At 40.8% G+C, this 16,398-nt stretch overlaps 1 protein-coding gene across 10 annotated transcripts in view; it reads left to right on the top strand.

Moving 5' to 3' along the window:
* Positions 1-16,398, top strand: part of ADGRL3 (adhesion G protein-coupled receptor L3) — an 857,880-nt gene that overhangs the window by 311,605 nt on the left and 529,877 nt on the right. The window lies entirely within an intron of this gene.

Below are 16,398 nucleotides of genomic sequence, written 5' to 3'. Positions count from 1 at the left end.
ACAAACCAAACTAGTGTAACCAGTAACTCAAGGAGAGGTAGGCTAGTGCCTCTAATATCAGCTTTAACCATAGTATTTTTTGTAAACTCACATACTTCAATATCAGAATGTGTTCTTATTTCACATAATGTTAAGGAATTAAACTTATCTGAAAAAGACATATAGATTGTATGCAATCCTAAACAAAAGCACAAGCGCCTTTTTTCAGGAGACCTATTTTAAAAAGCATCATATGACCAAGTTGTCATCTTCCTACTTTACTCAAGCTTTCCATGCTACAAATCCTACATCTAAAAGCAAGTGGGTTTTTATTTTATTAGGTAAAAACTCCGATTTTACCCCAACAGTAGAATTGGGAGACCTAAACACTCAATATCTGTTTCCGAAAGTGGAATTGAAAGCTAAACCAGTTATTTTGGCAAATTTTTTTTGCCAAATACCTGTCAATTTCTCTTTCTACAGAGAGTTTTATCGAAATTAGAGGAGTTTGCTGATGGGATGATTATATTAGGTGGTGATTTCAATGTTACACTTAACCCACATACATACATTCAATCTGACCATGCACTGATCCTTCTTTTTCTCTCTGCCAAATGGCAAACGATCATAGGGACCTTTACAAATTGAAGCAAACAAGACAAGACCTCAAAGCACTTTTAGAGGAACAAGCTAGACAATTTACATTTTTCCACACTAAACTGTATTATGAGCATGAAAACAAGAGTGGAAAATTTTTAGTAAGGGCTCTCGGAGAAGCCAAATCGGCCACCCATTTATATAAGCTGGGGACAGCAGTGGACACCCCATAAATCTAGCCAGGGAGGTAGCAGCACCTTCCCACACCTCAATCTCAAACCCCTGGAGCATTATCCATGACTGAGTGTATCAACAAGTATTTGAAGGGCAGTCAGATGCCCACCTTGACACAGGAAGAGGTGTAAGCCTTGGAATGTCCTATAACAGAAATAGAACTAAAGCTGGCTTTGTCTCAAATGAAGCGTGGAAAGAACCCAGGACCTGATGGATACAATACTACAAAACACTGCAACTTTAAACCCTAAACAGTTTGACAGACACCCTGCCCATCAATTGTTCTTTTACGGAGGTGCATATCACAGTTTTACCTAAAGCCGGTAAAGATACTAAGTTTTGTTCAAGTTACCTCTTAATATCACTTTTGAATGTGGATATCAAACTGTTGGCATTTTGGGAAATCGTATTTTTCCTTTCCTCTCAAGAGTGATTGACTTAGATTAATTTAGTTTTATTCCAGGCAAGGGACAACACAATAAAGGCGAGCAACATTCCTCATTGGGCCAAGGTAAACCATAAAAGAGGTATACGGTTATGAACCGATTGCGAAAAGGCTATTGATAAGGTGGCCTGGGATTATAGTTTGGGATTCCTGGGTTTTAAGCCCATGATGGTAGCCTGGTTCCACTCCCTATACCATAACCGTACAGCTAGAGTCAATGTAAAACGGCATATTGTCTGACCCAATATCTATTTTCGACAGTACAAGACAGGGGTGTCCACTGTCACCCCTCCTTTTTGTGCTCACTCTGGAGCCATTTCTTAGAAATATAATAGGTACATTTGATGTTATTGGGTTTGACATAGCCAGTCGCAACTATAACAACTATGTCTCATAGGTTAGGATAATTCAATCAAATGTGAAGCACTATGTCACAGATTCCTGCAAGTCCAGGTAATCTGTGCCTCCTTCTTGCTTACTTTCCTTGCAGCTCCCTGCTGCCAGCTTTACCAGATTATATCCACTATGGCACAGTACCACTCACCATGAAACTTGGGGCCACATGGAGGCAATTTCCTTTTTGGTGGTCCCCAAGATTATTCATCCTGTCCTGTTGGGGCTACCATGGCTACACAATCATGCCCCTATCATTGAATAGAGATCTGGAGACATACTGTCATTGAGCAGCACATGCTTTCGCAAATGCTCCTCAAATCCTTCCTGTCCGGCAGGTTTGCTCCACCGCCACATGCCCTGTCGCTGGGCTACCCAAACAATACTGGGAATTTCAGGATGTTTTCTGCAAAAAACACGCTAGGACTCTACCACCACATCGCCCCTATGATTGTGCTATAGTTCTCCTTCCTGGTGCCTCTCCTCCCTGTGGCAGAGTCTATCCTCTCTCTATTCCTGAGACCAAAGCCATGTCTGAATATATTAAGGAGAATTTGGCAAGGGGCTTCATTCGTAAATATCTATGTCTCGCAGGGGCTAGTTTCTTCTTTGTTCAGAAAAAGGATGGATCTCTACGCCCTTGACTATCGGGGACTCAACAACATCACCGTTAAGAATAAATACCCCTTGCCTCTGATCTCTGAATTATTTGATCATCTCCAAGCATCTGTCTTCACTAAACTCGATTTGTGGGATGCCTACAATTTGATTTGCATCTGCAAGGGTGACGAATGGAAGACAGCCTTCAATGCCCCTGCGGTATTCCAAGACTTTACATCTTTCAGGACTTGTTATATGATTTTGTGATTGTCTATTTAGATGATATCCTGGTGTACTCTAGGGATCTTTACTCATCAAGACCATGTCAAAATAGTCCTACAACGGCTTCGGCAAAACAGACTGTACGCCAAGGCGGAGAATTTTCTTTTTGAGTGCCCTGAAGTTCTGTTCCTGGGCTACATTGTCCCTGCTGAAGGTTTGCGGATGGACCCTGCCAAACTCACTGCCGTTTTAGACTGGCCACAACCCCTTGGGCTAACGCCCATCCAGAGGTTCCTGGGCTTCGCCAACTATTACAGACAATTCATCTTGGTCTTCCAAGGCTCTCTAGGCCTTTAAATTGTTAAAGGAAGCCTTTGCCTCTGCCCCTGCGTTGGTGCGCCCAGACTCTTCTCAGCCTTTTATGAGGTGGTTGCCTCCTTGGTTGGCGTTGGTGCTGTGCTGTCCCAGAGGAACACTTCTGGCAAGTTAAGGACCTGTGGGTTCTTTTCTAAGAAATTCTCTCCAGCTGAGAAAAATTATGCCATCGGAAATAGGTAGCTTCTTGCGATCAAGCTTGCCCTTGAAGAATGGCGCCATTTGCTGGAGGGAGCTCTCCTACCTGTGACCATTTTTACAGGACCATAAGAACCTATAATATCTTTGGACTGCACAGTTTGAACCCCAGTCAAGCTCTGTTTTTCTTAAGATTCAATTTTGTTCTCACTTATCGTCCGGGCCCAAAAATGTAAAGGCAGATGCCATTTCTCGTTCTTTGGAGAGGGAAAATCCTGAAGTGGAACCAGCCTTCATTATAGATCCAGCTCAAATTGTGCCCACGGCCCCAGTCCAGCTGCTTCAAATCCCACCAGGGAAGACCCTTGTTTGAAAAAATCAGCGTCCACTGGTCCTTCGATGGGGGCATGCCTCTAAGTTTGCTGGGCATCATGGAAAAACGGAAGACCTTTGATCTGATCAGCCTTAGATACTGGTGGCCGGATCTGAAACAAGATGTGAGGGACTTTGTGGCCACATGTACCGAATGTTCCCGACATAAGCTTACCACTCCGGAACAACCCTGGTCACATATCTCCATGGACTTTGTCACCGACCTTCTATCTTGTAATGGTTCCACTGCTATTTGGGTTGTGGTTGATCGCTTCTCCAAAATGGCCCATTTTGTTCCTTTATCAGGTCTCCCATCTGCATCGACCTTGCCGTAGATCTTCTTCAAAGAAATTATTCGCCTACATGGCCCACCCTCCCACATAGTGTCCGATCACAGAGTACAATTCACTTCCCGCTTCTGGAGAGCCCTTTGTCGTCAGCTAAAGATCCAGTTAGACTTCTCTTCTGCCTATCCCCCTCAGACCAATTGGCAAACTGAAAGGATTAATCAGGTGCTGGAACAATAATTACGTATGTATACCAACTCCCAGCAGGATAAATTGTCGGAACTCCTGCCATGGGCCGATCTTGCCCACAACAATCACATCGGCGATTCCACAGGGTTGTCCCTTTTTTTATTGTTTCCAGTCTTCATCATCAGATTTCTGCTCCTGTCCCTTTCATGTCAAACTTTCCTGCTGCTGTCGCTGCCACTGACCACCTCCAGCAAGTTTGGAAAAAAGGCCAAGAGGCCTTGCTACATTCCTCGGCACGCTACAAAAAATGGCTGACAAGAAGAGAGCTCCTGCTCCCCAGCTGTCCGGTGACAGGGTGTCACAGATAACAGGGAGGGGAGGGAAACAGAAAGGTAAATACAAGGGACTAGGCCTCCAATGGCTATGGAAAAGGGAATTGTCATCCCCTTAAAGACACCCTAACCTACCCCTAACTCCTGACAGTATGAATATCCCCTGATGGTGGGAATACTCATACATGGGAACCTAGGCCCTAGTAGCCCTGCATAGCCCTAGGAGTAGTGACTGGGCTTGAGACTACTGGTTCCTTCCCTGATGAAAGAACCAGTGTCTCCTAGGGCCTAGTAACAACCAAAGAACAACAAAAAAACAAAAGTAGTTCAACTTATCTTAATAGCAAAATAGAGAAGCAGGTACTCTGGAGAGGACAACACACCAGCTCTTCACATCCCAGAAGTGAATATCAACTGCATAGCATGAAGTGTGAGGCCAGACTCAATGGAGGAGCAGTAATGACCATCAGCTGCAGCTGATACAAGGGGTGTGGTCATTACAAACAACAACACAGAAACAAGTAAAAACAAAGAGACAGTCAGATAACCTCACGTGCAGCTTGTCTCACAGATCTTCTAACTTCAGTCACGGAAGGGACCGTGACACAAGGTTTGGCTTTCCACCAAGCATATTCGCTTGCGAGTGCCTTCTCTCATGTTTGCACCTCGCTTCATCGGTCCGTTCCCCCTCTTGTCCCAGGTCAACCCTGTCACTTACAAGTTGAATCTGCCGCCATCCCTTAGGATCCATAACGCATTTCATGTTTCCCTGCTTAAACCCGTTGTTCTTTCTGAGGAATACATTCCACTGGGTCCTGTTTCTGCTTCCTCAAAGGAGGAGTACGAGGTTGAACAAATCTTGGATTCCAGGCTTGTCCGAGGTTGTCTACAATACCTGGTCCATTGGAAGGGCTATGGCCCAGAGGAACGCTCCTGGTTCACTCTAAAAGACCTCCATGTGCCCCGCCTACTTAAAAAATTCCATGCCAGCTTTCCCAACAAACCCAGGGGTCCAGGTCATCTGTGCCTCCTTCTTGCTTTCCTTCCTTGCAGCCCCCTGCTGCCAGCCCCATCTCTGCCTCTGGATCCAATACTCTGTTTACTTCCTGCTCCAAGTCAAGTGGTTCTCTGTCAGCTGCTTTCTTGCCTCAGTGAACCAGAGTATTCCACAGACGCGCTCCCTCTGCTGGCCAACATCCTGACCTTTTGGCTTGTCTGACTATCCTCCTGGATTTTCCTTTAGTACTACGCTTCAGTCCCTGCTTGTTGGCAGTCACCTCCCTTGGCGGGCACGGGGCCCCAACCTGGCAGTAGCTTGCCGCTCAACATCCTCACCACTAGAGGCTCTGGAGAGGACCAAGCTACTCCTTAGACCCTGCGCCCCATGCACGTCTCCACCCACAGGGTGGGTGACAGAGTGGGTCCACCACCTTACCTTGTGGAGCCGCAACACACTGGCTACCAAGTGTTTTTCCTGGATCAACTCGACAGCAATAGTCAATATAAACGTTCTCTTTGGACTATTAAATCTTTTCTAAATATTGCCTATTTCGGTGCCTATATCAAGCACAATCAATAAAGTAAAACATTTTATGGGCTGAAAAACCAGAAGGAGTGCAATAGAAATTGCACTATTCTCCCCCTCATTGACAGCCCCACATTGGAACCCATATCAATACTTCTCAAAGATTTGCATCTACCCCAGGACTTCTAACTCCTATAATAAGAAACCTGAAACTCCCACAGGGTATGGAAAATTTGTATCTATCAAGGTGGAGTGAAAGTTCTTTACTGAGAGTACAAGATTTTGTAGACCATGATACAATGAAAGGCAAGGAAAGAAAAAACAACTTATCCATTTGGTGTTATATCCACATACAAAATGTTATTTTAGAATTAAGCAAGTTAACTAATCTCTCAAACACTCTTTCTGCTTTTGAACAGATTTGTGTGGATGGACAACGGGTACGGCATGTAATTTCCTATCAGTACCAAACGCTACGGGGTGGGGGATCTCTCATTAAAGTTTAGGAGTTTGGGAATCTGCCCTACAAACACAATTTACAGAGGAACAGCAGAATCAAGCCCGATACCTCTTTATTGGATGGATTGGACAACACCTACCATCCAACAGTGACTCCATGAAGTACAAGAAAAATATTTCATGAAAGAATCGAGGGCTATTTTATTAGATAACCCTAACAAATTTACAAGGAATTATGTTCGGAATAAATACCAACTGGTGAAATTACATCTATTACTGTTGTTCTACCTACCAATAATACTATAGTTTTTGTTTTATTTATCTGCTCACTCTCACAAGCATTTTAGATGGTTACATTTGTGTTAACAGAAGCGATTGTTGAGGGGGAGAGGTGAGGTTTTATTGTTTTTTTTTTTGAAAGAATTTTCAATTCCAACAAATGTCCATGTATTTATGTTTCTTTCTGAATAAAAAGTTAAATTTCTGTAAAAACTCTGGTGTTATAACAGAAAAAATCCCATTGATTCCTCCAGAAATAACTTCTAGTGTTCTCTATTCTCTTAGGAGGCTTGCTACTTGTTAATATCATTCCCAGGTCTCTCTGTAGCCTACAAAACACCCCCCTATAGTGTAGAAAAGATGAATGGGGGAAAGATGTTCTATAGTCCTAAATATTTTCATGTTACATTTTTTTACATTATTTGCTTAGATATGATTTAATAACAGGTGTGACAAGATGTGACATATGATACCAAATTTGCAGGGTATTTGGCATCATCTGCCCCTGAAAAGGGGATAAAAGAGCCTGGATAAGGCTGTTAGAAATTTTCTGTGGCAGAATTGCTGCATTTTATTTGAGGTCCAGGCCCGGAGTGTCCTGGAAGAAATTAGGGGCCAGGCACTTCATCCCTTTTCCAGGCCAGAGACTAAGAATGGCTCTGGAGCACCAGGCCATAGATAAAAAAGGCACATGCATTTTTTTTGAGTAAGGGGTAGTTGCACCCTGATGCCAGGTATGGCTTAGGTGCCGAGGCTGTATGCAGTCTCACAAAGTTTGTCTGTAAGACTGATAACTAATGTTGCTATTCATATTTTTTTTTTTTTTTTTCATTTTAAATTTTTATTGGGTTTTAACAAAGTACAGCAAATAAAAGAATATAATTAAACAATAAAGAAAAAATAGGTAAACAAAAAAAACAACAAAGGTATACAATGGCATATAAGATTCAGCAATACTCCAAATAGCTAGAATAACCATATCCTATATATAAGTCTATCTTCCTTTAGCTATGGAAGGTAAAAATCTTTCCCAGCATTTCCAATTTGCGTGAAACTTATGTGACTGAAATCTACTATAAGCCAAAGAACGCTAATAATAATAATTTGCATGTATCATTTGCATTATTTCAGACATATTAGGTGTTGTAGCGTGATTCCATTTAGATACTATGGAGAGTCGTGCCGCAATAAAGATATGTGTGACTATGGTTCGATAGTAACGTGGGAATCTATCCATTCCCAGATTCAGTAATGCTAATGCCGCATCAGGGCTAGTTAAACATCCTGTAACCGTTGATACTAAAACGAAAATAGAATTCCAAAAACTACATATGCTTTTACATTCCCAAACCATATGTACATAAGTGCCCAATTCACCACACTTCCTCCAACACTGAGGCGAATATTGTGGTACATACTTAGAAAGTCTATATGGTGTTCTATACCATCGACATAAAATCTTTTGGTAGTTTTCCCAATGGGAGATACATTTAGATGCCATGGAGCTAGAGCAAATTGCCGTTTTCCATTGGGAGAGTGGGAAAGAACGTTGTAAATCCTGCTTCCAAATAGAGAAAACATAAAGTCTCCTCCAGGAGCCTTTATTTTGGATTAAATTATAATATACAGAGATGTCTCCTTTGCAAAGATTGATATTTTTACATCTTTTCCAAAAAGCTACTGGTACAGTAATTTCCTTTTCGGAAAGTGATGCTCGTAAATGATTCATCTGAAATATTTTATAATTATTACGAAAGGTATGAAAAGTCGGTAATTTGGTATAAGAAGCTCAAAAAATTGCAACGGAACTGGGATTGATACTGATTCCGTATCTATACATTTTTTACTTTGAAGTTTCTTCCAGATAAATACCATAGCCTCTATTGGGGGTAAGTTCAAATGTGATCTAATTATTGAACATAAGTTAGCCATTAAAAAAGCCAAATAGTTACCTGTAGGTATATACATTCTTTCAATATCCAGCCATCTTTTATTTATCTCCGGTTTTATACAAAGCTCCAAATGGTCCATCAATGACGCCAAATAATAATCTATTAGATAGGGTACCCCCATTCCACCCACCTTCTTTGCTCGATATACAAGTGATTGCGAGAGACAAGGTTTCTTATTCTGCCATATAAATTTTTGTATCAAAGATTGTAAAGAAAGTAAGAGAGATTGGGGAAGAATAATAGGTATAGTTCAAAATAAATAGAGAACTTTTGGAAGAACTACCATTTTAAAGGCCGCAATACGTCCCAACCAGAATAATTCCACTTTTGAAAGAATATCAATTTCTTTCTTAACCACATCTACCAGTGATGTAAAATTACAGATAACCAAGGAAGACACAGAGCTGGTGAAACGGATACCTAAGTATAAAATACTATCTTTTGACCATTGAAAGGGAAACTCCCTAGAGATTTGATCTTTTAATTCTGAGGATACACCTATCGGTAAAATACTACATTTTGAATCATTAATCTTGTAATAGCTAACATATCCAAATACTCCAACTACAGATAATACGGTTGCCATTGAAGTCTGTGGATCCATTAATGACAAAATCACATCATCAGTAAACAAACCCACAACATGTGAAGACTCACCTATTTGTATTCTTTTGATATTTTTGTTATCTCTAATAGCTTGTGCAAAGGGTTCCATAATCAGTGTAAAGAGAGCAGGTGACAGAGGGCAACCTTGACGAGTTCCATTGGTAATATTAAAAGGGGAGGACAACATATTCGATAAATATACTTGAGCCGAAGGGTAAGTATACAGAGCCATGACAGCTGACAGAATTTTACCTTTCAGACCAAATTTTTGCAACACTGTATGTAAGTATCCCCAATGCACTTTATCGAAAGCTTTCTCTGCATCGAGCGTGAGGAATATAGTCGGTTCTCCTGAGCTTTTAGCAATTTTAAGTAGACTAATTATACGGCGAGTCGCATCAGAGGCCTGACGCCCCTTAACAAAACCCACTTGGTCACCATGGACCAACTTTTGAGTAGGTTGGTGGATCTGTCTATCCTCTTTGAGGTTTTACAGTTCTTGGTAATAATCTCTAAACGCATTTGCCATGTTTAAAGGATTAGACAACTGAGCTTTAGACTTATGATGGTATAAAAAGGGTAACGTATATCTTAGTCGTTTAGCTTTGAGTTTAGATGCTAATAGTTTACCTGCTCTATTACCTTGTGCATAATAGATAGTTCTTGTGCGTTGAAAAACTCTTTCTTGTTTTTCAAAAAGCATTAAACGGAATTCCTGTCTATATCTAAACAGTTGTTGAGAAATAGGGATTGTGATTTTACTTTTATGAATATTCTCTAACTCCCCAATTTTCGCTAACAATTCACTGATAAGCTGCCCTCTGTTTTTACTCTCAATCGCTGGATTAAAATACCTCTAGCAAAAGCCTTATGAGCACACCAAAAAACAGAGGGAGTCACTTCCGGTGACTCATTAAATTGAAAAAATTCTTTCAGCTTATCTAAAATCTTACTAATCGTGGAAGTATGTGCAAGTAAGGACACAATGTTCCTCCAAAGATAAGAACTAGGGGTCTTATTGTTTTCATTAATACAAATAGACACAGGTGCATGGTCAGACCAAGTTATATTGTGAATAGAAGAAGATGTCACTTGCTGTAAAGTCCATTTATCCACCAAGAACAAATCAGTTCTCGAGTAAGACTAATGAGGAGCCGAGAAAAAAATAAAATCTTTCTCAGATGAGTGGAGACATTGCCAGACATCATAAAGATCCTCCTTTCGTAGTAGGAAATTCAATGTTGGTCTTGTGAACTTTTTGCGATTGGAAGTATCCAGTGAAATATCAGGAATACAGGTTAAGTCTCCACAGATTATAACTGAACCTTTCTGGATTTTCTTTTAATCATTTTAGACAAAAATTTCAATAAGTAGACATTTGGGGCATATAAAGATACCAATGTTCTAATTATATTGTTAAATTTGGCCACCAAAATTATATAACGTCCCTCTAAATCCATATCCACTTTTATGAGAGAAAAAGATATGTTGGATCTTACTGCAATAGTCACTCCCTTTTTCTTCTGCGCAGATGTAACATGAAAAATATGAGGAAAATCCTTATGGAAGAAGTATGGTAAATTATCCGTCTTAAAGTGTGTCTCCTGGATACATAAAATGTTGGAATCATGTCTCTTAGCTTCATCCCAAATAGCATGTCTTTTAAAGGGGCTATTTAGCCCTTTAGCGTTAATAGATAGGATACGAAGCCCCATCATACGAGCATTGTACCTCTAAAGAGGTAAATACTTGTCGGAGTGTTCTCATATTCATATGAAAAGCTTCTCTTTCCTCTCTAACGAAATACAAAACAGAAGAGCCATTGTAAACAAAACATAAAGTAAAAAATAGAATTGAGAGCCAGTAATTGTTAATCCTTTAAGAAAAAGTAAAAAAAAAATCCATATTGGATTCAGAAAGCAGTATCAAACTGCACATCTTGTGTATGGGGTAACTAAGACGTGATAACGGACTCCGGATATTAGTCTTCAAATTGCAACTTTTTTCATAACAAACTGTATACTCAAGCAAGTTTCCACTCTGGGGAAAGGCGACCAGGAGTTTGACCAGATCTAGATACTTGAGGTTGGGTAGCTGGCTGAATGCCCCAGCTTTCAAGCAATTCAAGACCAAGTTGAGGGTTCTTTATAGTTTAATTGGACCCATTGGGTGAAACAATAAGCTTCACCGGGAACCCCCATCTATATTGAATATGATGTTCCCTCAATGCTAGGGTCACGGTTATAAATTTCTTCTTATATTTCTTATAAACGTTTGTGCAGTAAATAAATAAACCCTGCCTTACCTCCTACTGGTGGTGATCCCAGGACCTCCCCCACCCACAATTTGCAGAGTCCAAGGAGTCCAAATGGGCATGGCTGTGTCTGTTGTAAGCTTTTGTAGGTACTTTAGAATTGCCATGCGTTTGTTTGGGGACATCAGTCACTTAACGTTCCATGTAACTATTCGCATATCCATTACTCAAAAAACAAAAACAGGTATTGCTAAGACAAAAATCCCAGCAACAGGTGAAGGGTGGTTGGGTAAGCTAGTGTAAATCTTACCTTCCTCTTGAACAATTAAGTGCAGACAGTCTGGAAAAGTTTACGTTTGCGGGCCACTTCCGCCGAATAGTCCATGAATATCAGAAGGCGTGTACCTTCAATAGATAAGATTACATTGGTTGCGGAAAGCCATAAGCAATTTAGATCTGTCTGCATAGTCCAAGTACTTTGCAATAACAGGGCGCATCTGTGTGCCAGTGTGCATACATGATCCAGGCCTAAAAGCTCTGGAATAGTGGAAACACACAGCTGCTTTAACATGCTGGGTTTAAAGGACTCAGGTAATCCGTTTATTCTCAAGTTATTCCGTCGGGATCTGTTTTCCAGATCATCGACCTTATCAGTCCGAACACGCATCTGAGTTTCCATTGAAGCTATTTGAATTCTAGCTTGAAATAGATCATCCCAATTAGAGGAGATCATGGTTTCTGTAGCCGAGATCCTGTTAGCCTGACCCTTTTATCTCTTGCTTTAGAGACTTTATGCCCTTGCCAACGGCTGCATCAATTGGCTCCTGAATGGTGGGCCTAAGGCGAATGCAACCGCCTCCACAATATTAGTGTGGTCTGAGGGGAGAGGAAAAGACTCACTCTCATTGTCATCAGATGTATATGATTGTTGTGAGGACAGGGCATCTGCCATCTTGGATCGCGGCATGTGGCCCTACTCCTTCTGCTTCCCCGAAGCTGGGGAACTACTTAAAGCCGCTTTGGCTATGAACTTATCCATGTGTGGATCTGCAGGGAGTCACTGGCTGGTAGGAGAAGATGGTAAAAAGCATGAATCGGCGAATGATCTTAATGAAAGATACACCTCTAAGTGAGCCGGAGCCTCTCTGTTCTGCTACTCGCTCATAATGACTCAGAACCGGAAGTCCATACGTTTTAAAACTTGTGACCCCCATATCTTAAGATTCATGAAAGCTGGGTAGTTTTACTAGGAGGATCTCCTGTGTAACCTAAACATTTCATGTCATTATGACCAAAGGTTTAGGAGATATGAAGGTTTGAACACAGTGAATTATTTACTATCCCTAGAAGGAACCTTGAACCTTTGCAAGTTAAGGTTACTATGCATTCTAATTCCTTTCCTTTGTTCTCAAACATCATTTTGGTACCACCCAACAAAACCCAGATTTGATTTTATAATTTATCATATGTGGGGGTAGCTACAGACCTGCTCCCACCCATGACAATTGATCTGGCTCTAGTTCTGACTGTAAGTCCTACTGAAGATACAGAAAATATTTAGTTAGATCTACATTGTATTTTTTATATATTTTTATAGTCTAACCTACAATTTTTTTTGTAACAGTTGTACTGTATTTATTTACATATACACAGTCTGACCAGGGGAAAACAAAGCACAAAAAGAAATGAAAAACATTTAAGGCAATTGAAAACACATCAACAATGATAACATAAAGGACTGTTAGGATAAAAGTTTTCCCTCGGCTTAAAAAGCAGTCAATCTCCAGAAATAAAAAAGCTCAATCTGTGGTTGAATGTTTTTAATTTAAACATTTCGGGTGTAAAAAAATAAAACCCAACACTGCTATTAATTAAAGTGGAAAAAAAAGTGTGGCATAGCGCACAATAAAAAAATCTCCCAACTACTTATTGGCCATCCTACATACCTTTTTCTAAACTAATGTCATCTGTCTGCTTCCCAGTATACTATTGATCAGAGCAGCCATTTTAACAGATTGGTTCAAATGTTGCACAGAAGGAAAGGAAAAATACATACTTTTTGTAATTTGTCACTGTAGTCTTTCTGGTTTATTTAAACTACAATAAGGAATAAACAGGGCATTCCCTTCACTGTGTGGATTTTCCATGGAAGACCACTGAAATTCTGCTATATGACTGATTCCAATTCAAACACATGTCCAAAAAGATTAATCTCCATGCATTTTCCATTGAAATACATCAAAACAAAAGCCAATGTGCATAGTTTCACATTTTTTTTTTGGCCAACTTGTGATTATTACAATATAAAATGTACAAAACAAAGGTGGCAGTTGCAATACAAAAAATGTGACAGTTCAATAAATTATACATAACAATAACAGTTAAATATCTGTCAACATTTAAAATAACGCAAATATCCATCATTTATTAACCCCCCTAGGGGTAAATTTTTTTTGCATGAAAATGTATTTTACATTGTAGGCCTATAACTCTTTGAGATAACTCACCGAAATATGTCCAATATTTAATACATTTATTAATAGACTTTAAATGAAAAAACACAAAAATCTGTTAAAAAATTAGTGAAACATGTAATATAAATGTACAGTAGCATGCATAATATATATATATATATAATATAATAATTTTTCACAATTGAGGAAAAATGTGAAAAAGTAAAATTTGAGAAGTGTCACAGATCCCTGCAGGACCAGGGGATCTGAGCTTTCTTAAGTGTCACCCACCTTGCATTCCCCTGCTGCCAGCACCAGCTCTTCTCAGGGATCCCAGTCCCTGCTTAATTCGGGGTCCAGGTCATATGACTCCCTGTCAGCCGGCCCTTTTTCCTCAGACGCACTCCACCTGCTGGCAAACATGCGAATAACACTTGAACTGCCTCCTCTCCAGCACTCTCTCTGGTGGTGGGTTAGGATCTCTGCAGGTCCCATCCATCACATGAACTTCCCTTTATAAGGACTGGCAACAGGAAGTTTCCTGAACACAGAGTTCCTTTTGGCTCTGCTCCCAGGTTCCTGCTGTTCATGTCTGTGTCTTCTGTTCCAGATTTGCTTGTGTACCGACCCCGGCTTGACCTTTGAATATTCCTGATTGCTGCCTGCCCAGACCTTTGGCTTGTCTGACCACTCCCTGTCTCTCGCTCAGGCACCACGCTTTGTTGCTGCCTGTAAGTATTCACCTGCCTTGGCGGGCACGGGGGCCGCAACCTGGCAGCACCCCACAGTACAACATCCTCATCTCTAGAGGCTCTGGAGAAGACGGGGCTGTTGCTTAGACTCTGTGCCCCATGCACGTCTTTACCTACTGGGGTAGTGACAAGGAGGGTCCTGTGTTGTTGTGACAAGGAGTTTTTTGTTCATACACTTAACATTTTTTACACTAAAGATAAAATTGTGAACTAGTAACCAGGCCTGTTCTTTCTGTGACTGCTAATGTTATTCATTGGAGACACTTCCATCTCGGTCATGCTTTCATAGAAGTTCCTATCTGGACAAATTCAACAAAATGTTTTACCAATGTTACACCAGCAGTCTATTTACCATTTTTTTCTTGCACTTAAGTGTCTAAGGGATAAAACTTAGTGTTTCAAAATTACTTTATTAGTAGCAAGAGATTACCACTTTGCATCTTTATAAATGGGACACTATATATAGGTATGTAAAGGTATATATTGTCACATGAATGCAAGTATGACTGTCTTGTAACTGGGTACCCTTCTTTTGGTATTTATGTATGTATATGTGCTGGGCATTCCCTTCATGAAAACTTAACAGTTGGTGGAATGAGCAGCAGTGAGGCTTTTCCATCCATTCCACTATTCACTTCCGCTTGCCTAGGGTAGCAAGGCCATTAGAAGGTGCACTGAAGCCCTCCAACTGCACTGTTTTGGCAGGTATAGAGTAATAAAGCTCTGTACCTGCTGAAAGATGCTGTAACTGCCAGAACAGTACAGCTGAAAGCTCTCTGTGACACAGCGAGTCTTCTGGCTGAATGTCACCAGATGATGACTGGTAAGTGAGTTAATTTTCTTGATAAAAAGGTTTTCCAGAGGTTATTCCAAATATATTCCCCTAAGGGGGGGACAGGGTGGAGCAGTGCTGCAATTTCAAAGTGTATATTGATCCTACAAAGATCACACAGCCTGGTGTTTTTCCAGTTGATCATTCAGTCTCGCCTTTGAAAGTTCAATTAATCTAATATCTCTCGACAATTTGGATCAAGTATAGAGGGAGGGATTGATGACTTTCATTAGAGTGGGATCGGACAACATGCCATTATTATGTGGGTGACTAGCTTAACCTTCACCTTAGGGGGAGGTCCCGAAAATTGGGGTACAGTAAATGAGTCAGTGGATCTAAGCAAAATGAGATACAAACCAGCTGAGTCAAAAGCTTGTTCTCCTCCATCCAATAGGATTCAATACCCATACAGGACCAAAATATATAACAGAGCCCTGCATCACACCTCCAGCAGAAGTCACTGAATATCAGGGAGATTGCATGTACTTTCTCTGAGGTGTGGTATCAGTGAATCAATATTGCATATAACTTTTCCTGGTATAGGCTACATAGAGAGCTTTTAAAAGCTTGACCCTAGGTCACCTTCCAAAGCTCAAGTGGAATGGTACTGCCCAGGATCATCTCCCTTTTACGCATATATGGATGTATGTATCTTGGTCAAATTTGCCTCCAGTGACTGTAACCAGTGACTGTGCAAAATTATGAATCAGGGGATACCTGTACATGTTTTAGTAGGCAAGTTAGGAATATTTGTGGCCGAGCATGGTGGCTAGTAGCTGCAGAGTTTGAAGCTTCAGGTCATAGGCGGTACGTTATAGTGCTTACCAGCTTCCATGTGTGAAACCGACTACCGATGTCTGGTTCTCAAAAAGCATCCTGAATACCTGACCAGTCTGGGGCATCCGATCTAGGTAGCTGCTTCCTGCTGGTGGCTACAGATAGAGAACCCAATGCTGAGCTTGTTATTGCGCCGCTGAAAGCCTCAGGTAAGATGGTCTTTGACAGTCTCTAGAACACACAAGCAATAGTTCTACCTCCCCTGTAGTGTTGAGCATGACGCTGAGTCTCAGAGTAACCCCTCACAATCTCTTTAGCTAGAGGGTTCAGTAGATAAGATTAGGTC

This window comes from Pyxicephalus adspersus, chromosome 3 (genome assembly GCF_032062135.1).
Source record: "Pyxicephalus adspersus chromosome 3, UCB_Pads_2.0, whole genome shotgun sequence".
Taxonomy (NCBI): Eukaryota; Metazoa; Chordata; class Amphibia; order Anura; family Pyxicephalidae; genus Pyxicephalus; species Pyxicephalus adspersus.
Note: the sequence above shows the minus strand (reverse complement) of the source record. Positions and strands in the feature narration are given on the sequence as shown.